Raw genomic sequence first — 26,382 nt, 5'->3', positions numbered from 1 at the left:
AGGGACAGACAATTTCAAGTCCGCGTGGGTTCTACCCTGTCTGACCATTACAATCAGGATCAGGGTGTCCCACAAGGCAGTATTTTGTCTGTCACACTATTTGTAGTATAAAGATAAATAGTTTATCAAAAGTTTTAAACGATTCAGTTGATGGATCGTTATTTGTGGATGATTTTAATGTTTCCTGTCGTGGTAAAATATGCATACTATTGAACGGCAATTGCAGTTGTGTTTAAACAAAATAAATAAATGGTGTCTTGAAACGGCTTTAAATTTTCAAAGTCAAAAAAACAAATTGCATACACTTTTGTAGAAAATATAAGCCTCATAAGGACCCTGAACTAACTTTAAATGGCCTTCCCATCAAAGTTGTCAAGGAGGCCAAGTTCTTGGGTCTGATTTTGACTCCCATTTAACGTTTCTTCCTCATATCAAATCCCTAAAAATAAATGCCTGAAGGCGCTCGATTTATTAAAAGTCGTGTCTCATTCAAAATGGGGAGGAGATCAATCTACCCTCTTGCATCTATATAGATCATTGGTCCGTTCGAAGCTTGATTATGGCTCCATTGTGTATGGTGGAGCCTGCAAAAGCAACCTAAAACTACTTGATTCTGTCCACCACCAAGGTCTAAGACTTTGTCTTGGGTCTTTCGAACTTCTCCTGTTGACAGTCTCTATGTCGAGGCAGATGAGCCATCTCTTCCACAACGCCGTACCAAACTATCTTTACAATATATTACAAAACTATACTCTCACAAATCTAACCCTGCATATAACTGTATCTTCAATCCCTCTATGAGGATTTATACACCAAGAAACCTTCTCTTGTTCCGCCTCTTGGGCTCAAATTAAACCTTTCATTTCTGCTGCCGGTATTGAGCTGGACAATATATCTCCTTCCCTTCTTCTTTCTTCTCCTGGCACCCATGAAGGGCCACCTCCTCGTGGTGGGTGCTGGGTCACGCTAAGCGCCCTTCAACCCCGTTGTGGACCCGGGGGATGTGGGTCCACCAACCCGTTTGCCGTGGGTTGCGCCCCTGTGTCGGTGGAGGACGGTAGCCTGGTGGTTGAGGGCAGTAGGAGCCTGGAACCGTGTTCCTATTGCCCAACACACCACTTCGGCCCTTACTTCACCTAGACGGGTGGTAGAACTGGCCCGGTTCTATCAATCGGCTGGTCACGCCATGCCCTGTGCATGGACTACATTCTTATGCACTTATTGTATATTATTGTGCATTTTTGTCTTTGAATTTTTTGAATTTCAAATTATATTCTATATCATATGTTTGCCTAGAGTCCTATGCCAGAAGGCGGTGGCTCATGGGCCAATCTGGTGATATGGACCGCTGATTACTGTGTTTGTACAGGAAAGTGCCATGGGCCGAACCAGCCTGACATTTCTCCTTTTATTAACAACAGCTTTTCATGTCCTTATTTCTGGAGTATGGCATTCCTGTAACCCTGGTGTCGTAGGTTGGCTTCCACTACAACACTGTCCTTGTTGACACTCGATGGCGGGTGGGGGAGCAGGGATGCTGAAACTTATTCTTACAACATGGCTTCAACTGCGCACTCTGGTTCGTCGAAAAATAACAAACGCCGACATGTGGATTCTGTTTCCTCTGATGATGATGTCTCATCACAAGTTTCAACTTTTTGGCCAAGATTCCTAGTTATTTCATCTGCTGATGGCAATGCCCTAAAACTGAATCCCTTTGCAATATCTAAGGGGAATCAAAGTATCTGTGGGGAAGTGAAAACGTCACTCGTCTTCGTTCTGGATCAATCCTCGTAGAATGTGATCGGAAACAACAATCAGTTAATCTGATGGGTCTTCAGAATTTTGTTAACATACCAGTTGTTGTTTCTGCTCACAAGTCACTTAATTCTTGTAAAAGGCATTGTGAGAGATCGTGCTCGCTGTCTCTATCAGACATGACAGAAGAGGACATTGCAGCTGAACTGACATCTCAAGGTGTAACCTCTGTCAAGCGCTTTACCAGAAAAACAGAAGCTGGAAATATTGTGAACACTCCACACTTATCTTTTCACCTTTTCCTTATCAAAATCCCCACATCAATAAAGCTGGTTACTTTAACATTGGGTGGAGGTATATGTCCCGAACCCACTCCGATGTTACCAGTGTCAACGGTTTGGTCATGGAGCGAAATTTTGCACTGGTATGACAAGATGCTTCCGTTGTAGTGGAACTCATGAGGGTTCTGAATGCACGGATCAGATTAAATGTGCCAACTGTGATAGTCAGCACTTGTCCTCGTCCAAAACCTGTCCAGTATTTGAGCGCGAAAGCGAAAATATTGAAACTTAAATGTACCAACAACATCTCTTATACTGGAAGCAAAAAGTTACTTTCAGCTCAGTCTCCTCCTTCTGCAAAACCTATTCATCTGCTGTGACTTCCACTCGTCCAGCCCCACAAATGTCAACGGCGTCAACGCAAACTGACATCTCCTGGGTAAGTGACAATCAGATGAACTATGGCAATACACCAGTATTAACATCCGCCACACAAACAGAATTTCCATCCACAACTCAAACTAAATCCTTAGATACAGTGAATGTACAAGATATCAATCAGGATGACCCCCATTTATCAAGAAAATCAAAAAAGCAAATGAGGAAAAAAGCCAGGGCACTCCAGCACTTGGAGGAGCTTTCTCCCACAAAATCCCCCGTAGAGGTTCAAAATGTGTTTGACCCTCTGGAGATGGAGGTGAGTCCCTCACTCCCACTTAACAGGAATAGGACTTCCTCCCGTTCTCGATCTCCAGTTGAAGCTCCATGACCGGATGCAATATAGTTCAGTGGAATTGCAGAGGACTGAAGAATAACTTCAATGAATTACAATTACTAATACAAGACCTTCAGCCGTCAGCATTCTGTCTCCAAGAAACATATCTTAAAAGTACTGATACCTTTAACTTAAGACAATACATCGCTTATCATTCTTTTTTCCCCTCCAGGGGATAAAGCTACTGGAGGAGCTTCTATTTTGGTGCGGCAGGGTATTATACATAGCCCTGTCTCACTTAATACAAATCTTCAGACTGTCGCTGTTCGTTTAACTCTGCACATAGCACTGACACTGTGCAGCTTGTATGTACCACCGTCCTGTAATATTCGACAATCTGATCTTCAAAATCTCTATGATCAGCTTCCAAAGCCATGTGTTATCATGGGCGATCTGAATGGACACAATCCGCTTTGGGGAAGTGTCAACACAAATAGTAAAGGTATAATCATCGAGGAATTCATTTCCGATAATAATTTATGTATTTTTAATGACGATTCAGCCACCTATTTACATCCAGCTACGGGAACATATTCTTCCCTGGATTTATCACTTACTGATTCAACCTTATATGATGAATTTGAATGGATGGTACATGATGACCTATGTGGGAGTGATCACTTCCCAACCATTCTCAAAAACATCAACCCTGGTGATGATCCACCTGTATTCAGAAGGAACTTTGCCAGGGCTGATTGGTCATTGTATAAGACTCTGTGTGTTGAACACATTACGCATGATCTTTTTAGGAACAGTGAAGATCCTATACAGTCTTTTCGGATACTTTAAATGACATTGCTGACAAAACAATTCCACAGTCCTCTGCAACTCCACACATACGTAAACCATGGTTTAATAATGAATGTAAACAGGCCAGAAAGTGCAGGAAGAAAGCGGAAAAATATTTTCGCAAACATCCTACCTGAGTCCATAATTTAGACAAAGTTAAAATATCAAATGCCAAGGCTCGACGTGCCTTTAAACAAAATAAGCGTCAGTCTTGGAGGAATTATGTTTCCAAAATAAACTCACGTACACCTATGTCCAAGGTGTGGAACATGGTCCAAAAGAATTAAGGGCAAAGGTTCTAAATCTACTGTACACCATCTGAAGGATGGTGATAATCTCTTAACTAATAAAACTGACATAGCAAATAAAATTGGCGAAACTCTTGCCAAACATTCTTCATCATCAAATTATGTCCTTGAATTTCAAAAACACCAGAAACAACAGGAGAAGAAAAGAATAAATTTTAACTCAGAAAATGGTGAAGATTATAATGAATTATTTTCACTCCATGAGCTACATACTGCTCTTGAGCAAGCTCATGATACAGCTACAGGGGCTGATGATATCCACTATCAGCTCCTAAAGCATTTGCCCGAATCGTGTTTGGAAACACTGCTAAATATATTTGATATGATATGGACTACAGGGAATTTCCCAACTTCCTGGCGTGATGCCATTGTTGTCCCAATACCAAAACCTGGCAAGGATCATACAGATCCGTCTAATTACAGACCGATATCTCTAACTAGCTGTGTCTGTAAAACCATGGAACGTATGGTGAATAATAGATTAACTTGGTATCTTGAAACCAACAACCTTATAACCAATATTCAATGTGGTTTCAGGAAAAATCGAAGTACCATTGATCATTTGGTACGATTAGAATCCTTTGTTAAAACTGCAATCGTAAATAAACAACATGCCGTATCGATATTCTTTGATCTCGAGAAAGCATACGATACCACCTGGAAGCATGGCATTTTAAAGGATTTACATGATTTTTGGTTTGAGAGGCCGTTTGCCTCTTTTTTATATCACAGTTTTAAAAAGACAGGCAATTTCAAGTCCGAGTGGGTTCTACCCTGTCTGACCATTATAATCAGGATCAGGGTGTGCCGCAAGGCAGTATTTTGTCTGTCACATTGTTTAGCATTAAGATCAACAGTTTATCCAAGGTTTTAAACGATTCCATTGATGGATCACTTTTGTGGATGATTTTAATATTTCTTGTCGCGGTAAGAATATGCATACCATTGAACGACAACTACAGTTGTGTTTAAACAAAATAAATAAATGGTGTCTTGAAAACGGCTTTAAATTTTCTAAATCAAAAACTAATTGCATACATTTCTGCCGTAAATATAAACCACATAAAGACCCGGAACTGTTTTTGAATGGCACTCCCATCAAGGTTGTAAAGGAGGCCAAGTTCTTAGGTCTCATTTTCGACTACCATTTAACTTTTCTTCCGCATATCAAATCTCTCAAAACTAAATGCCTGAAGGCACTCGATTTATTGAAAGTCGTGTCTAATTCAAGGTGGGGAGGGGATCAAGCTACGCTCCTACACCTTTACAGATCACTTGTCCGCTCAAAGCTTGATTATGGCTCCATCGTATATGGTGGAGCCTGCAAAAGCAACCTCAAACTACTTGATTCTGTCCATCACCAAGGCCTAAGACTTTGTCTTGGGTCTTTTAGAACCTCTCCTGTTGACAGTCTTTATGTCGAGGCAGACGAACCTTCTCTTAACCAACGCCGTATAAAATTATCATTACAATATATTACAAAATTATATTCAAACGAGTCTAATCCTGCATTTCACTGTGTCTTTAATCCTCTTTATGAGGATTTGTATAACAAAAAATCTTCTCTTGTTCCGCCTCTTGGGCTCAGAATTAAGCCATTTATTGCTGCTGCCGGCATTGAGCTGGAAAATATAGCTCCTTCCCGTCTTCTTTCTTCTCCTCCTTGGCAATTGGTTAGGCCACAAGTTGACCTAACATTAACAGCATTTAAAAAAGCAGAAACTAATGAATTACAATATAAACAAGAGTTTAATCAATTAAAACGTAAATATAGTACATACAAATCCTTATTTACAGATGGATCCAAGGATGGTGGCGCGGTGGCCTGTGCCACTGTCATTGGATCCAGAACATTATCTTCTCGTTTACCAGATAACGGCTCTATTTTTACAGCAGAAGCAAACGCAATACTAACAGCTCTTAAATATATTAAAATACACCCTAAATATCAACAATATATCATCTTTTCTGACTCACTTTCTTGCCTTCAGGCTATTAAAAATATTTCTTGTAAGCATCCACTTTTATTAGACATTATTGAATTGTATAATAAGCTTGCAACTGGCCAATGCGACATCGTCTTTTGTTGGTTACCCAGCCACGTTGGCATTTCTGGGAATACAATGGCCGATCTTGCTGCCAAGGCAGCACTCAACAAACCTGTGACACCACTTCTGATCCCATACTCTGATTACAAAGCTGCTATTAGATCTTACATCCGCAATCTGATGCAGAAGAAGTGGGACACCCAAGTAGGTATCAATAAATTACATGCAATAAAACCCTATATCGGTTACACTTACTTGGGTTGTCAGTCCAGATTTGAAGAGGTCATCATACGACGATGTCGTATTGGCCACACAAGATATACTCATGAATACCTATTAAAAGGTGAGGATCCTCCGTTCTGTATCCCTTGTGATGAAAGAATCACGGTCAAGCATGTCTTGCTTGACTGCATTGAATATTCCATCACAAGGGATAAGTATTTTAATGTCAAAACATTGAAGGATCTTTTTAATAATGTTAGTTCTCATTTAGTTATTGCCTTTTTAAAAGAATTAGATTTGTTAAGTGATTTGTAAATGGATATATATTTTATTATTGGTAGTTTGAATTAGTAACTGAGATTGTTAGGGGCTGTACCCTCAAAGGGGGTTGACGTAGTGTAAAATAATTGTCCTCCTGAGAGGGTACGTAAGTCCTAAAACTTTCAAAGTTAACTTTTTGCTTACCCGATTTTTAATCGTAGTATATTTGTTCATTTAAATTTTGGCTAAACTTGTCCTACAATCGCCAGCTGCTGAAGGGATGGTGTAAATCCAACTAGGATCCATGCAGGTAGCGAAAGTAATGTAAGTCCCCATGGTTCCTAGTATGGTGATCTATCTTCAGTTGTTGGCGATCTATAGCCCATTTTTATGTTGTGTTGTCCCCTATAGTTAATATGTTTTAGATTCAATTACTAGTTTTACATATATATCTGTGATACTCTAGTTGCTTTACTGTCCTTCGATGACAGGTTTTATAATATATACATATTCCATTACAATGTAAAATGTTCTCGTCACGATATGGCTGAAATATTGCCGATGTGACGTTAAATATTAACTCACTCACTCACTCACTTTCTTCTCCTCCTTGGCAATTGGTGAGGCCAGAAGTTGACTTAACATTAACCACATTTAAAAAATCAGAAACAAATGATCTACAGTATAAACAAGAATTTAGTCAATTAAGAAATAAATATAATACCTATAAATCCTTATATACAGATGGATCCAAGGATGGTGGCGCGGTGGCTTGTGCCACTGTCATTGGATCCAAAACAATATCTTCCAGACTACCCAATGACAGTTCAATTTTCACAGCAGAAGCAAACGCAATACTAACAGCTCTTAAATATATTAATAAACACCGTAAATATAAACAATATGTCATCTTTTCAGATTCTCTTTCGTGTCTTCAGGCTATTAAAAATCTTTCTTGCAAACATCCACTTTTATTAGAAATTATTGAATTGTACAATGCACTTGCTACTGGCCAATGCGACATCGTCTTTTGTTGGTTACCCAGCCACGTTGGCATTTCTGGGAACACGATGGCTGATATTGCTGCTAAGGCAGCCCTCAACAAATCTGTGACACCACTTCTGATCCCATACTCTGATTACAAAGCTACTATAAGATCTTATATCCGTGATCTGATGCAAAAGAAATGGGACACCCAAGTAGGTATCAATAAATTACATGCAATAAAACCCTATATTGGTTACACTTACTTGGGTTGTCAGTCCAGATTTGAAGAGGTCATAATGCGACGATGTCGTATTGGCCACACTAGATATACTCATGAGTACCTATTAAAAGGTGAGGATCCTCCGTTTTGTATCCCTTGTGATGAAAGAATCACGGTCAAGCATGTCCTGCTTGACTGTGTTGAATATTCCATCACAAGGGATATTTATTTCAACGTAAAAACTATGAAGGATCTTTTTAGTCATATAAGTTCTCATTTAATTATTGCCTTTTTAAAAAAATTAGACTTGCTAACTGATTTGTGAATAGATATATATTTTATTATTGGTAGTTTAAATTAGTAACTGATATTGTTAGTGGCTGTACCCTCAAAGGGGGTTGAAGTAGCGTAAAATTATTGTCCTCCCGAGAGGGTACGTGAGTCCCAAAACATTTAGTCAATTTAAGTGTACCAGGTTTTTAATCGTAGAATATGTGTACTTTTAATTTATGGCTAGGTTTCTCTTCTGTCGCCAATGGCTGAAGGGATGGTGTAAATCCAGCTAGGGTCCATGCAGGAAGCAAATGTACTGTAAGTCCCCATGGTCCCTAATATGGTGATCTACCTTCAGTTGTTGGCGATCAATAGCCTGTTTTTTATATTGTATCGTCTTGTATAGTTCAAATGTTTTAGATTTGTGTTACTAGTTTTATATCTATATCTGTGATAATCTAGTTATTTTACTGTCCTTCGGCGGCAGAATTTTACAATTTCAATTAAATTGTCTATATATTTATAACTTGCTTTAGTCACGATATGGCTGAAATATTGCCGATGTGACTTAAAATCTTAACTCACTCACTCACTCTGGTTTAATCAGGTTCCATTCTTATATTTAAAAAACTCTTAGATTTTAAGAATAGTGTATCAGTTCGACTCTGTCATCATGAATACGTTCGTCACCATGGCCTCACAGTCAAAGGACATTGGTTCTGACATTGCCAATCTCCACAACAACATGATGGCTCAAAGTGACTTATACAAGACCAACAACATTGATCTCTAAGACAGGATCCGTATGGTGGAACAAAAACTGCCATTGATTATCTGCACGTTGGCATCTATTTCTCCTAAAAGAGAGACACTGTATGGGTCAATGGGCCGTTTCTGTGAGTTGACATAGTAAGACTATTGTTGGACGTCTTCTCACCATGACCACTCTTCCTGACAACGCCAACAACTCTGTTCGCTTGTGGGGTCGGTGGGGTAGCCTAGTGGTTAGCCCATACCTTCCAGCTGTGAGCTCGTTACGCCGATGAACCAGGTTCGATTCCCACATGGGTACAATGTGTGAAGCCCATTTCTGGTGTGTCTATGATGTGTGTGCAGCAGATAATGCACAATACACGAGATACATTCCTGAAGGAGCTCCTAGCAATCGTGTTCAAGTTGAGAAATGGATGTCCTTTGCCCTTGGGCAATGATGTGGTGTACATCAAGCTGCTGGTCAAGCTCTGGGCTCATCCTCCCATCTATGGTCACCGGCGCGCAACCTGCACACTACCTTTGTTCTCCAAAGACGCTGAGGTCACAGATATGTTGCGGCACCCGTGAAGAGCCACTTCCTCGTGGTGGGTGCTGGGTAACGCTAAGCGCTCTTCAATCCCCCGTTGTGGACCCGGGGGTATATTTGGTCCACCAGCCCGTTTGCCGTGGGTTGCGCCCCTGTGTCGGTGGAGGAAGGGATTCTGGTGGTTGAGGGCACTGGTTCCAGGAACAGTGTTCCTTTGCCCAACACACCACTTCGGCCCTGACTTCACCTAGACGGGTGGTTGAATGGGACCGGTTCAATCAATCGTCTGGTCATGCCAAGCCCTGAGTATGATTTTGTATGTCTAAATATATATTTCAGAATTGTTGTTCATTTTAGGTCTTGGCCCAGTTTGTTTATCAAGCTGAACTTGATTTAAAAAGTTTTTGATTTCTAAAATGCCTAGAGTTTATGCCCAGTAGGCGATGGCTCATGGGCTAATCTGGTGGTACATTCTCTATAATGCTACTGCTTGAGTATACCCTCTTGGTATCCTTGGTGCCGCAAGTTGGAGGCCCACTGGCATTAGTGAGTGAGTTCATATTTAACCTCACATCGGCAATATTTCAGCCATATCGTGACGTGAACATTCTACATTGAAATGGAATAGATGTAGATTATACAACCTGCCTACGAATGACAGTAAAACAACTAGAATATCACAGATATACATGTAAAACTAGTAATTAAATCTGGCATTAGGCATCGTCCTGGTTGACGCTCCATGGTGGGTGGGGAGCCAAGAGGGTGAAAAACAAATATACTACCATGGCTAACCAAAATAAAAAAAAAACCAAAAACGTTATCATGTAGATGACTCTGATGAGGAGGAAGACACGATTACGAGATTGTGTTATTCTGAACGTGAAACCTGGCCTCGCTTCATTATTGCAGAATCTAGTGAGAAACAATTGACTTCTTGTTCTCCTTTTCTGTTGGAAAAAGCTATCCAGGATATTGCTGGAAATGTTAAAAATGTGACTAAAACTACATACAGAATGTGTGAAGAGGGATCAAGCTGCTAATCTCATGGAAGCAAAATCCTTTGCAAATGTTCCTGTCAAATGTTATCCACACAAAACACTGAACTTTAGCAAAGGTATTATTCGTGACAGAGACAGAAGTCCTGCTCATCTCTCCACCGATGACATCGTAAGTCAGTTACGAATGCAGGGAGTAGTTGAGGAAAAGCGTTTCAACTTTAAGAAAGATAGTGTTTATTCAACCTTCCAATACCTATTTACTTACTTTTGATATTCCAAAGCTGCCCCAATCTATTAAAGTCGGATGTTTTTCAATGAAAATTGACCTATATGTCCCTAATCCTCTCCGGTGCTTTAATTGCCAGAGGTTTGGGCATGGACAGAACACATATAAAAATCGTGCTGCTTGTTATCGTTGTGGTGGCAACGATCATGACTCTACTACATGTTCATCTGAACCAAAATGTGCGAATTGTTCTGGTCCGCACATGGCCTCCACAAAAGAATGTCCGGTTTGGCAATTTGAAATGTCTGCACAGCGTATCAAAACGAGAAGAATATCAGTTTTTCAGAAGCAAAGAAATTGGCTGCTTCAACTTCAACTTCTGGCAACGCTTCCTTGTGAGGTCAATCAACATACGCTGAAGTATTGAAACCATCCATGAAGTCCATTGGATGTCAGACTGACCTGACATGGATGTAAGCACAGAAACCTATGTGCGTTTATGATCTGATTTCTCCTAAACCAAGTCAATCTTCCTCCCAAAAAACACTGAAATCATCAGAAACACAGACATCTGCACCAGTTGTGAAAACCAAAAATGCAAATGTCGATTATTCTATAAAGCAGACAAGATATGATCGCGTACCTAAAGGACAAAGAGACCCTGTGTCCATTCTAAATAGGTTTGATCTTTTAGATGACTTGGAAGTGTCATCATCCCATGTGAGCACTCACTGCAAGAGCCATTCTCTAAAGAAGAAAGGTCGGGAGCTTTCTCCAATAGCACATCCCAAATGACCAATACCCTAATATGATGGTACTGAACTCTTTCAGATCTCCTATTGAACCTCCATGCGTTCTCAGAATATAATTCAATGGAACTGTAGAGGAATGAGGAATAATTTTATGATTTACAACTTTTAGTCCAAGATTTGAAACCATCAGCTTTATGTTTACAAATGACATATCTCAAGGCCACTGATACATTTGACTTACGACGGTATAGTTCATATCATCGTTTCTCCCCTCCAGTTCATAAAGCTACTGGAGGATCTTCAATTATTGTGAAGCAGGGTATAATCCATAGTCCTGTCTCACTTAATACCCCTCATCAAGCAGTTGCAGCCAGGCTTACTTTGAATTTTGTCTTCACTTTATGTTCTCTTTATATTCCACTCTCTTCATGTCTTCAGCAATCAGATCTTCAAGAGTTGTATGATCAACTCCCTAAACCATGTATTATTGCAGGTGACTTGAACGGCCACAACCCACTGTGGGGTGGTACAGCTATAAATACTAAAGGAAAAATACTTGAAGATTTCATCTCCAATAATGATTTATGTATATTCAACGATAATTCCCATACTTATCTGCATCCTGGAACTGGAAGTTATTCTTCAATAGATCTTTGCCTGACAGACTCAAACTTATTAAATGAATTTGTATGGTCGGTTCATGATGGCCTTTGTGGCAGCGACCATTTTCCTACTGTTCTATCAACTATACATCCAAGATCATCAAGATGGAACTTTACAAAAGCCGATTGGTCTCTATTTCATACATTATGCAGTGACAGATTGCAGCCCAACTTATTCATATATGTTATTGATCCTATTCAAACCTTTTCTGATGAATTAAATATCATTGCTGATGAAAGTATTCCAAAATCCTCTACAGTCTCACACATTCGTAAACCATGGTTTAACATTGATTGCAAACAAGCTAGGAGGGATAGAAAAAACGCGGAAACATATTTTCGCCGCCATCGATCTGTCCATAATTTGAATCAATTTAAAATTTCTAATGCCAAGGCTCGTCGCACATTTAAGCAACATAAACGACAGTCATGGAAAAACCATCTCAAGGAGGGTGACACTTTTCTCACTGAAACATCTGATATTGCCAATAAAATTGGTGAAACGTTTGCTAAACATTCCTCTTCGTCTAATTATTTACCTGCCTTTAGGAAATGTAAAGACCAACAAGAAAAGAATAAAATTAATTATAATTCAGACAAGGGGAGGACTATAATGAATTTTTTTCCACTCATGAACTCCATACTGCCCTTGGGCAAGCTCATGACACTGCTTCAGGGCCTGATAACATACATTATCAGCTCCTAAAACATTTACCAGAATCGTTTTTAGAAACATTGTTGAATATATGGACATCTGGTCATTTCCCCTCATCATGGCGAAATGCTTTTATCATTCCTATCCCTAAGGCACCCGTGAAGGGCCACCTCCTCGTGGTGGGTGCTGGGTCACGCTAAGCGCCCTTCAACCCCCCGTTGTGGACCCGGGGGAATATTAGGTCCACCAACCCGTTTGCCGTGGGTTGCGCCCCTGTGTCGGTGGAGGAAGGGATTCTGGTGGTTGAGGGCACTGGTTCCGGGAACAGTGTTCCTTTGCCCAACACACCACTTCGGCCCTAACTTCACCTAGACGGGTGGTTGAATTGGCCCGGTTCAACCAATCGGCTGGTCATGCCGAGCCCTGAGCACTAAATTTCATTGCTCTAATATTATTTGGCTTGGTTTTATTTGGTAACAATATTGACATGTTTTGATTTTGTATATCTACTATGTGATGTATGGATTTTCAAATTTGTGAAAATTTGCCTAGATGCTTGTGCCAGAAGGCGGTGGCTCATGGGCCAATCTGGTGGAAAATTACTTTTGTTTTTCTGCTTGAGTATATCATCCGAGTATCCTTGGTGCTGCAAGTCGGAGACCCGCTTGTTTTAGCATTGTCCTTTGTGATACTCCGTGGTGGGTGGGGAGCTCGGATGATGAAATCTAAACACTTACCATGGCTTATGAAACCCCAACAAAAAAAAGCAAACGTCCTCTGGAAATTGATCCTGATGACAACGACCTCAGACTGTCCAAACAATTTGATTACTGGCCCCGTTTTGTTGTCATTGACACGAAAGATAGCACACCCTTAAAGCTAAATCCTTTTGCTGTGTCTAAGGGTATTCAAGGCATTGCTGGCGAAGTAAAGAACATCAAAAGACTACGTTCTGGTGCGCTGTTGATAGAGTGCAGCAAAAAACCACAGTCTACCAACCTGTTGAACACTGACACTTTTGTTGGCATTCCGGTTACCGTCACGGCCCACAAAACACTTAACACAAGCAAGGGAATCGTGCGAGACCGCGATAGATTGCTGGCTGACATGTCGGAACTTGATATCGTATCCGAGATGAAGGATCAGGGTGTACTGTATGTCAAACGTTTCTCAACACGTAAAAATGATACAACTATTAAAACCAACACCTATCTGTTTTCCTTTTCTCTACCAAATGCTCCAAAATCACTGAAGGCAGGTTATTGTAACCTCAATGTTGAGACATATATTCCAAACCCTCTTAGGTGTTTCAAGTGTCAAAAGTTTGGCCGCGGCGTGAATACTTGCACATTGTCTGTTGTGTGTGCTCACTGTAGTGAAAAGACACACACAACTGAAGATTGTGTCAGTAATGTCAAAAAGTGCACCAACTGCGCAGGGAATCACCCATCTTACTCTAAGGACTGCCCGTATGGAAAGAGACCAAATGGCAATTAACAGAATAAAATTCACGCAAAACATTAGTTTTGCGGATGCCAAGAAGCTAGTCCACAGCTCAGAACAAACAGAAAGTTATGCTTCTATTGCCAGACCAACGGCTGAGGTACCATCTAGGGTAACTAAAGTGTCTACAAGTTGTCAGACAAACTTAACTTGGGTAAATACAGAGTCTCCTAAACCTTTCTCGACTGCTACAACTACACAAACTGGAAACTCACCTCCTGGTCCATCTCGAATCCAGTCAGAGACGTCCTCCCGTGATCATGAACCATCTTCTCAGTCGTCAACGAAGTCTCAACAAGATATCACTAAACCCAAAAGTAACAAGCCAGATTTGTCTAAAAAGCTGAGTGGCAGAGCCCCAAAAGGGTCGCAAAACAAAATTCAATTATACAACAAATATGGATCTCTTGAGGCCATGGACGTATCTGAAAACGTCCATTCTAGGGCACATAGCTTGTCGCCCTCCAAACAAGTGCGGGGTAGATCCCCAGTAAATCCCCCAAAAAGATAATGTCTTCTAATAATCTTGTACAGTGGAACTGCAGAGGGCTAAGGAATAATTTCAATGATTTGCAGCTCTTAGTCCAGGACTTCACACCATCAGCCATTTGTCTCCAGGAGACATATTTAAAACAGACGGATACATTTGAATTACGTAATTTCAATGCATACCACTCCTTTTCACCTCCAGGTGATCGGGCAACTGGAGGATCTTCGATCCTTATCAAACAAAGTGTTATCCACAGCCCTGTTATACTTAATACTGGTCTCCAGGCGGTTGCAGTACGACTGACGTTACATGTTGCGTTCACATTATGCTCATTGTACTTCTCACCGTCTTCAACTCTTCGGAAGTCTGACCTTCAAAATTTATATGACCAACTCCCAAAACCGTGTATCATTATGGGAGATTTAAATGGCCACAACCCGCTCTGGGGTGGTACAACAACTAATGCCAAAGGTAAACTATTAGAAGACTTTTGTTCAGATAATGATGTATGCATATATAATGATGGTTCGAGCACATATTTACATCCTGGCACAGGAACTTATTCAGCCCTTGATTTATCAATTACAGACTCAGACTTACTGAATGAATTTGAGTGGTCAGTCCACGACGACCTGTGTGGAAGTGACCATTTCCCAACAATTCTCAAACCCGTGAATCCATCTGATGTTCCTTCATCATCAAGATGGAACTTTAAGAAGGCTAACTGGCCTTTATATGAAACTTTCTGTGCTGACAAACTCAAACCTGAACTTTTTCATGATCTTCCTGATGCCATCAAATGTTTTTTCAGATGAGCTCAGACACATAGCTGACAAGTGTATCCCCAAATCCTCTGCAGTTCCTCATGTACGTAAACCATGGTTTAACGCTGAATGCAAACAAGCTCGCAAGGCACGGAAGAAAGCTGAACATTATTTCCGTCGCCATCCTATGGTCCACAATTTAAACAAATTTAGAATTTTAAACGCCAAAGCACGGCGTACTTTTAAACAAAATAAACGCCAATCTTGGCGAAACTATGTCTCAAACATCAATTCGCGCACGCCAATATCAAAGGTGTGGAACATGATTCAGAAAATAAAAGGTAAGGGCTCTAAATCTAGCATTAAGCATCTAAAAAATGGAGATGAATTATTAACTGATAAATCTGACATAGCAAATAAACTTGGAGAAACTTTGGCCAAACATTCTTCCTCATCAAACTATGTACCTGAATTCCAGAAATATCAAAGACAGCAGGAAAAGAAATCTATTAATTTCAATTCAGACAATGGGGAAGACTACAATGAAACCTTTTCGATACATGAGCTTCATACTGCTCTTGACCAAGCTCACGATACTGCTTCAGGAGCTGATGGCATACATTATCAACTCCTGAAACACTTACCTGAATCATGTTTAGAGACGCTCTTATCTATTTTTGATGTCATTTGGACATCTGGACAATTTCCTTCGTCGTGGCGCGATGCTATAATTGTGCCCATCCCTAAACCTGGACGTGATCATACTGATCCTTCCAATTATAGGCCAATTTCATTAACTAGCTGTGTTTGCAAGACCATGGAACGCATGATAAATAATCGACTTGTTTGGTACTTGGAAACCAATAACCTTATAACTAATATACAATGTGGTTTCCGTAAAAACCGTAGTACCATCGATCATTTGGTGCGCTTAGAATCTTTTGTGAAAAATGCCATAATTAATAAACAGCATGCAGTGTCGATCTTTTTCGATTTAGAAAAAGCATACGACACAACATGGAAACATGGGATTTTTAAGGATTTACATGACTTTGGATTACGAGGCCGTTTGCCTCAATTTATATCCAACTTTTTAAATGACAGGCAATTTCAAGTCCGAGTGGGTTCAACCCTGTCTGACCATTATAATCAGGATCAGGGAGTCCCGCAAGGCAGTATTTTGTCTGTAACACTGTTTAGCATCAAGATTAATAGTTTATCCAAGGTTTTAAACGATTCAATTGATGGATCACTTTTTTGTGGATGATTTTAATATTTCTTGTCGCGGTAAGAATATGCATACTATTGAACGGCAAATGCAGCTGTGTTTAAATAAAATACATAAATGGTGTCTTGAAAACGGCTTTAAATTTTCTAAATCCAAAACTAATTGTATACATTTTTGTAGAAAATATAAACCGCATAAAGACCCGGAACTGTTTCTCAATGGCACTCCCATCAAAGTTGTAAAGGAGGCCAAGTTCTTGGGTTTAATTTTTGACTCGCATCTAACGTTTCTTCCCCATATCAAGTCCCTAAAAACTAAATGCTTGAAGGCACTTGACTTGTTGAAAGTCGTTTCCAATTCTAAGTGGGAGGGATCAAGCTACCCTCCTACAATTATATCGATCATTGGTACGTTCCAAACTTGATTATGGCTCCATCGTTTATGGTGGAGCCTGCAACAGTAATTTAAAACTTTTAGATTCTGTCCACCACCAAGGTCTAAGACTATGTCTTGGGTCCTTTAGAACTTCACCTGTTGACAGCCTCTACGTCGAGGCTGATGAGCCATCTCTTACACAACGCCGCATAAAATTAACTTAACAGTATATTACAAAACTTTATTCCAATGAGTCAAACCCTGCATATAACTGTGTCTTTAATCCACTATATGAAGATCTGTATAACAAGAAGCCTTCTCTTGTTCCGCCTCTTGGTATAAGAGTGAAACCTTTTCTTTCTGCTGCTGGCATTGAGCTAGAACATATAGCTCCTTCCCGTTTTCTTTCTTCTCCGCCTTGGCAATTGGTAAGGCCACAAGTTGACCTAACATTAACTACATTTAAAAAATCAGAAACAAATGAATTACAGTATAAACAAGAATTTAGTCAATTAAGAAATAAATATACTACATACAAATCCTTATTTACAGATGGGTCCAAGGATGGTGGCGCAGTGGCATGTGCCACTGTCGTTGGATCCCGAACAATATCTTCTAGAATACCGGATAACAGCTCTATATTTACAGCAGAAGCAAACGCCATCTTAACAGCTCTTAAATATATTAATAAACACCGTAAATATAAACAATATATCATCTTTTCAGATTCTCTTTCGTGTCTTCAGGCTATTAAAATCTTTCTTGCAAACATCCACTTTTATTAGAAATTATTGAATTGTACAATGAACTTGCTACTGGCCAATGCGACATCGTCTTTGTTGGTTACCCAGCCACGTTGGCATTTCTGGGAACACGATGGCTGATATTGCTGCTAAGGCAGCCCTCAACAAATCTGTGACACCACTTCTTATCCCATACTCTGATTATAAAGCCAGCATTAGAACATACATCCGCGATCTAATGCAAAGAAATGGGACACCCAAGTAGGTATTAATAAATTACATGCAATAAAACCCTACATTGGTTACACCTACTTGGGTTGTCAGGCCAGATTTGAGGAGGTCATTATGCGACGATGTCGCATTGGCCATACCAGATATACTCATGAATATTTATTGAAAGGCGAAGATCCTCCGTTTTGTATCCCTTATGATGAAAGGATCACAGTCAAGCATGTCTTGCTTGACTGCATTGAATATTCCATCACAAGGGATATCTATTTCACATCAAAACTCTGAAGGATCTTTTTAATAATGTCAGTCCTCATTTAATTATTGCATTTTTAAAAGAATTAGATTTGTTGACTGATTTGTAAATAGTTAAATATTTTATTATTGGTAGTTTAAATTAGTAACTGAGATTGTTAGTGGCTGTACCCTCAAAGGGGGTTGACGTAGCGTAAAATTATTGTCCTCCTGAGGGGGTACGTAAGTCCCAAAACTTTCAAAGTCAATTTAAGAGTACCAGGTTTTTAATCGTAGCATTCTTGTAATTTTAATTGTAGCTAACATTCCTTACAATCGCCAGCAGCTGAAGGGATGGTGTAAATCCAATTAGGGTCCATGCAGGTAGCCAAGGTACTGTAAGTCCCCATGGTCCCTAGTTTGGTGATCTACCTTCAGTTGTTGGCGATCTATAGCCCATTTTTACATTGTATTGTCTTCTTTAATTGGAATATTTTAGCTTTGTTCGCTAGTTTTATATTGATATCTGTGATATTCTAGTTGTTTTACTGCCCTTCGTCGGCAGGTTTTTTATAATATACATATATTTCATTCTAATATCGAATGTTCTCGTCACGATATGGCTGAAATATTGCCGATGTGACGTTAAATCTTAACTCACTCACTCACTCCTATCCCTAAACCTGGTCGGGATCATACTGATCACTCTAACTACCGACCAATATCACTTACTAGCTGTGTTTGCAAGACTATGGAACGTATGGTTAATAATCGTTTAGTTTGGTACCTGGAAACCAACAAACTCATCACAATACTCAATGTGGTTTCCGCAAAAATCGAAGTACCATCGATCATTTGGTACGTTTAGAGTCTTTTATTAAAAAATCCATGTTAAATAGACAGCATGCTGTATCAATTTTCCTTGACCTTGAAAAGGTATATGGTACAACATGGAAGTATGGAATTCTAAAACATCTCCATGACTTTGGCTTGAGGGGTCGTTTACCCCAATTTATATCTCAGTTTTTAAGAGACAGACAGTTTCAAGTCCGAGTGGGCTCTCCCATGTCTGACCATTACAATCAGGATCAGGGTGTCCCACAAGGAAGCATTTTGTCTGTTACCTTGTTTAGCGTTAAAATCAACAGTTTATCAAAGGTTTTAAATGATTCGATTGATGGATCACTTTTAGTTGATGATTTTAATATTTCTTGTCGTGGTAAAAATATGAATACCATTGAAAGGCAGTTGCAGTTGTGTTTAAATAAGATTCATAAATGGTGTATTGAAGATGGTTTTAAATTTGCAAAAGCCAAGACCAACTGCATTCATTTTTGCAGAAAATATAAGCCACATACGGACCTAGATTTAGTACTGGATGGAGCTCCTATCAAAGTTGTTAAAGAGGCAAAGTTCTTGGTATTGTTTTTGATCAACACATGACCTTTCTGCCGCACATAAAACAGTTAAAGACCAAATGCCTGTAGGCACTGGATTTACTAAAAGTAGTTTCAAATTCCAAATGGGATGGGCATCAGAAGACCCTCCTCCAACTGTACAGATCACTCATCCGATCAAAACTTGATAAAGGCTCCATCGTATATGGTGGAGCCTGCAAAAAAAACCTAAACTTTTAGATTCAGTCCACCACCAAGGTCTAAGACTTTCTCTTGGATCTTTTAGAACTTCTCCTGTTGACAGTCTCTACGTCGAGGCAGATGAGCCATCTCTTACACAACGCCGTATAAAATTCTCCCTACAATATATTACAAAACTATAATCTAACGAATCAAACCCTGCATATAACTGCATTAAACAATAAATAATCTTTTCTGACTCTTTTTCTTGCCTTCAGGCTATTAAAAATCTATGTTGTAAACATCCACTTTTAATTGAAAAAAATCGATTTATATAATGATCTTGCTACTGGCCAATGCCACATCGTCCTCTGTTGGTTGCCCAACCACTTTGGCATTTCTGGGAACACAATGGCCGATCTTGCTGCAAAGGCAGCACTCAACAAATCTGTGACACCACTTCCTCTTCCATACTCTGATTTCAAAGCTCACATTAGAATTTACATCCGTGATCTGATGCAGAAGAAGTGGGACACCCAGGCAGGTATCAATAAATTACATGAAATAAAACCTTAAATTGGTTACACCTACTTGTGTTGTCAGTCCACAATTGAGGAGGTCATTATGCGACGATGTCGTATTGGCCATACAAAGATATACTCATGCATACCTGTTGAAATGTGAGGATCCTCCGTTTTGAATCCCTTGTGATGAGAGAACCACCGTCAATCATGTCCTGCTTGACTGTGTTGAATTCTCCACCATAAGGGATAAATGTTTTAATATCAAAACAGTAAAGGACCTTTCTAATAAAGTTAATTATCGTTTAATCATTGATTTTTTAAAAGGGATAGATTTGTTAAATGAATGTTGATATATGTTTTGTAAAAAGATAAAGTTTTATAATTGGCAGTTCAGATTATCACCTTAGATTGTTAGTGGCTGTATCCTCAAAGGGGGTTGAAGTAACGTAAAATTATTGTCCTCCTGAGAGGGTACGTAAGTCCCCAAAACTTTCAAAGTGAAATATTCTCGTACCAAGCTTTTAAACGTAATATTTTTGTTGTGTTAAATTTCGGCTAAATATTCCTACAATCGCCAGCGGCTGAAGGGATGGTGTAAATCCAGCTAGGCTCCATGCAGGTAGCAAAAGTAATGTAAGTCCCCATGGTTCCTAGTTTGGTGATCTACCTTCAGTTGTTGGCGATCTATAGCCCGTGTTTTATATTGTATTGTCTTCATTAATTGGACTGTTTTAGCTTTGTTCGCTAGTTTTATATTATATCTGTGATTATCTAGTATTTTTACTGTCCATCGTCGACAGGTTTTAATCTTCAAACTAGTTTCACTTTTTATTGTATAAATTGTTTTCGTCACGATATGGCTGAGATATTGCCGATGTGACGTTAAATATTAACTCACTCACTCACTCAAATATGATGCCAAGGGCTGTTCCTCGAAAAAGAATACCTCCCAAGGGAACCCTGCAATATTGTTGTTTCATCTCCAAAAAAGAAACAAAAGCAGCAGAAGAAGGATGTACCTACCAAGACAACAACCAAGAGGCTAAAAGCATTCAAGAATCAGTTAGAGATTGACGAGCTTGACGAAAAGATGTTTGGACCTCCAAAGTTGATCGACTTTTGCTGATATGTGGGAGAAGAAACAAGCCAATAAGCCCAAGTCTCAAAGCACCCAGGACTTCCAAGAAACAGATTGAGATTGCTGATTTGTGGGAGAACTATCAACAAGCCAGCTGTACTACTGAGGAGCTGAAACTAAGCCTGGCCAAGGGGTTCAGTCCTGTTGAAGAGATACTCTATGAAGCCATACCTCAACAACACAGACCTCAAGTACTGGTGTCTGAATGAGAGATGCTACTTCTGACAGCTATGTTAGAGATGCCCATCTTTATAGAAACAGAAGAAGTGTATAGGGCTAACAGATGACTTTACAGACGGCTCCCTATGACTGCCAAGTAGCTCCCTATGGCTCCTTAGATGGTTCCAGAGATCGATGCTGAGGTGATCGTCAACATACCCATGTTTTCTGATGACAGTCTAATGATAATAAGATCTAATGACAGCTTTGTAATCAGTGTATTGGAAGAAGTGGTGTCGAAGATTGTTGAATACTGCCTTAGCAGCACAATCGGCCATTGTATTACCACAAATTCCCACATGGCTGGGTAACCAACAGAAAACGATGTCATATTGACCTTTAGCAAGATCATTATGTATATTTCTAATAAAAGTTAATGTTTTCAAGAGAGGTTTTTCATAGCCTGAAGGCACAAAAGAGAATCTGAGAATATTATATATTGTTATATTTTGGGTCTTTTTTTAAATATATTTAAGCAATGTTAATATTGCATTGGATTCTGCGATAAAAATAGAGCTTCACATTACCCGTTTTCATTTTTTATAGTCTTGTTATATACTGTAAGGATAATTTTATACGGGGTTGCTGAAGAGATGGCACATCGGCCTCGACGAAGAGACTTAACTAAAGTTCTAAAAGTGAGTGAGTGAGTTAATATTTAACGTCACATCGGCAATATTTCAGCCACATTTTACATTGAATATGTGTATATTATAGAACATGTCATCGAAGGACAGTAAAACAACTAGAATATTACAATGAGATTTAAAACTAGTGTGGAAGGTTTAAACTAATAGGACTATTAGGACAAACCAAGATAAAAACCGGCTATAGATCGCTAACAACTGAAGGTGGATCACCATACTGGGGACCGTGGGGACTAACAGTACCTTTGCTGCCTGCATGGACCGTAGCTGGATTTACACCATCCCTTCAGCCATCGGCGTTTATTCTGAGATTTAGCCGTAAATTAAAACATTTAGCCATACACAAAAATACTACGATTAAAAACCTGGTAGATTTAAATTTACTTGAAATGTTTTGGGACTTACGTACCCTCTCAGGAGGACAATAATTTTACAGTACTTTAACCCCCTTTGAGGGTACAGCCACTCATCTAAACTATCAATGATTAAAATACATCTATCTACAGAACATGTTATTCAAATTTCATCTATTAAATCAAATTCTTTTAAAAAGCCAATAAATTAAATGAAAATTAACAGTGTTAGAAAGATCCTTAACTGTTTTCACATTGAAATATTTATCCCTTATGATGGAGAATTCAACACAGTCAAGCAGGAGATGCTTGACTGTGACTTTCTCATCACAAGGGATACAAAACGGAGGATCTTCACCTCTTAACAAGTATTTGTGAGTATACCTTCTATGACCAATGCGACATCGTCGCATGATGACCTCTTCAAACCTGGACTGACAACCCAAGTAGGTGTAACCAATATAGGGTTTTATTTCATGTAATTTGTTAATACCTACTTGGGTGTCCCACTTCTTTTGCATCAGATCACGGACGTAAGTTCTAATGCTAGCTTTGTAATCAGAGTACGGAAGAAGAAGTGGTGTTACAGATTTGTTGAGTGCTGCCTTGGCAGCAAGATCGGCCATTGTGTTCCCAGAAATTCCAACGTGGCTGGGCAACCAACAAAAGACGATGTCGTATTTGCAAGTTGCAAGATGAGTATACAATTCATTTATTTCAATTATAATTGGATGTTTACAAAAGAGATTTTCTATAGCCTGAAGGCAAGAAAAAGAATCTGAAATCATGATGTATTGTTTATATTTGGGGTGTCTATTAATATATTCAAGAGAAGTTAGTATGACTGCTTTGAAAATAGAGCTGTTATTTGGTAATCGAGCAGAGATTGTTCTGGATCCAATGACAGTGGCACAAGCCACTGCGCCACTATCATTGGACCAATCAGTAAATAACGATTTGTATGTATTATATTCACCTTTTAATTGATTATATTCTTGTTTATATTGTAATTCATACAAAGTCGTAACGTAGTCCCTGTAACGTCACAGACGGGGGAAATGTGAACGGGATGAAGTTTTGACGATCAGTATTTGAGTGAGTGAGTGAGTTAATATTTAACGTCACATCGGCAATATTTATACAATATCGTGACGAGAGCATTTGATATTGAAAGGAAATATATGTATATTATAAAAAAAACTGCCGACGAAGGACAGTAAAACAACTAGAATAGCACAGATATGTATGTAAAACTAGTAATTAAATCTAAATCGTTTTAACTATAGGGGAAAAACAATACAGTATAAAAATGGGCTATAAATCGCCAATAACTGAAGGTAGATCACCATACCAGGGACCATGGGGACTTACATTACTTTTGCTACCTGCATGGACCCTAGTTGGATTTACGTCATCCCTTCAGACATTGGCGACAGAAGAGAAATCTAGCCATAAATTAAAAGCACACATATACTACGATTAAAAACGTGAGAAGCCTACATTTACTCTAAATGTGTTGGGACTTACGTACCCTCCCAGGAGGACAATAATTTTACAATACTTCAACCCCCTTTGAGGGTACAGCTACTAACAATCGAAGTTGATAATCTAAACTACCAATTATAAAACCTTATCTATTTACAAAACATATATCAAAATTCATTTAACAGATCTATCTCTTTTAAAAAATCAATGATTAAATGATAATTAACATTACTAAAAAGGTCCTTTACTGTGTTGACATTAAAATATCTATCCCTTATGATGGAGAATTCAAACAGTCACGATCAGTATTTGAGAACCCAACCCATTCAATCTGTCCGAACAAGCACGTACACAAATTCAATGTATTAATATGTTTTATCAATGGGTGAGGCAGGGTCACAGGCTAACAATAGCTAACAATAGAGCGAGACCTTGTTTATTGTGCAGGCACACGTCTGGCTGTTCCATTGTACTGAAATAGATAACAGGCTAGGTATTAGCAGGGTGGTGGGCCGTGGAGTTATTCAACAGGTGCAGTAATAACCTCGTCTGGGGACTCTTGAGCGGTGGGAGTGCTCAAACCCACAGAAGCTTCTATGGAAATTCACCCTGAAATAGTTGGCAGTCAGTATTTTTTTGCATATGAAAATCATGTATTTGTGATAGAAATGTCCACATATTTGTGTTGTCGCTCCTAATTTATACACTACACATCAAGAATTATTGTATGCAATAATTACTGCATAATACACATTCTTTATGTGTTTTGTTGTTTCTCCAAATACTGTAGACAGAAAGTAGAACTCATATGATGTGATGTCATAACTTCCAGAATAGGCTATGTGTATGTGTCATAAGGTGGTGGAAGGAGGCCACAGCTTCCTCAAGTTTCTGCACCAGTGTAATGATGTACAATATACAAGTATTGTAATGATGGTCATAGTTTCCAGAATGGTCTAACCTCTGTGTCACGAGGTCAGTAAAAGGTCACACATACCTACATAATGAAATCTGTTTGAACAATAGACCAGGTGCATCATAAAAATAACAAAATACCAAGCTATTTAGCCCCCTTCACAAGATACCTCGGCTGACTCATATGTGAACGTCAACCAGCGGCCTACACGTTAGATCATCTGTGGCAGGCATTGCAAGAGGAACGGTGCAGAATTCCACAAGGTCGTATTCAAACATTTATTCAGGCCATTCCGATACGGCGCAGAGCAGTTTTGGGGCCTCATGGTGGCCACAACAGACACTGAAGACAACGCCCAACTGGGCAACATTTGATCTTTAATGCTGTGGAATCTGGCTGCCACTGACCCAGAACTGCATATGTTATATCACTTTAAAGTTAACAATTAAATTCGTAAAAATACAACCATGCGTTTCTTTTTTCCGAGATTATACTTAATAGATTTTGACGCGACTTTAAACCCAACTCACGTCATTCACTTAAAAAGGCGACCTGCTCCTTCGTCTTCAGCTCGATAGTTGCGTTCTATATCATAATTATTGCGCTTGATGTGTCGTTATGTAAATTATTTGAACTGATGACTTCTTTTTCAAGGCTGTAAAGTGTATGGAAATCGATCGACGATGCACAAAGGATATGGAATCGACTATAGTGACAAACAACAGAGTTCTGAAATGTTCTCTTCCTCAGGCTGTTCTCAAAAGTGTTATAAAGAGGTCGCATTCACCTGCATCAGCTTCCAGTACTGGTCCAGACTGAAGGTTTGCGTTACTTTTCCTGTTGGCATGTTTGATGTCCGATCAAGGAAACGTGTCAGAAAATATTGCTACTTCGGAACAAGAGATTGTGCTTAAAGACTGATACAAGATACCGGTTACAGGTTCAGTTCTACCCCTATATGCTTACAAAGGAAATCGTTTCGAATCTGCTCGTCCCCATTCACCAAGCTTGGCTTGTTCAAAGTTCACATCAGTGACGGCCTAGTTTATTATGTATAAGTATCTGACTGTATCAATGTTTGAATATGTCCCTCCGTGAGTGTTTGTTTACTTGAGTATATACTTTGGGTATCTTTCTGCACACTAGGCTGTTAACAATAGCGGCAAAACGACTGTGCAAATAGTGACAAAATCATAAAAATGTCGACTATAGTCTGTTTGCAGTGAAACCGTACCGATGAATTTCACTTTAAACAAAAACATAAATCAAATAAAGTGAAATTAAGATTGCAGATCCTCATAATTTTACCTTGCCAATTGAACATTTAAATCTCAGAATTTTATTCAACTTAGGATAAAAGTTGTTTAACAAACGATCATAGTTTCACATCGCTATTATTGGTTTGTATTACAAGGGGATATGTACATTAAATGAAACACC

Source organism: Haliotis rubra, unplaced genomic scaffold, assembly GCF_003918875.1.
Source record: "Haliotis rubra isolate DU_JTF1 unplaced genomic scaffold, ASM391887v1 Scf993, whole genome shotgun sequence".
In the NCBI taxonomy this organism is placed as follows: Eukaryota; Metazoa; Mollusca; class Gastropoda; order Lepetellida; family Haliotidae; genus Haliotis; species Haliotis rubra.
The sequence above is the reverse complement of the archived record's forward strand: the minus strand, read 5'-3'. Positions refer to the sequence as shown.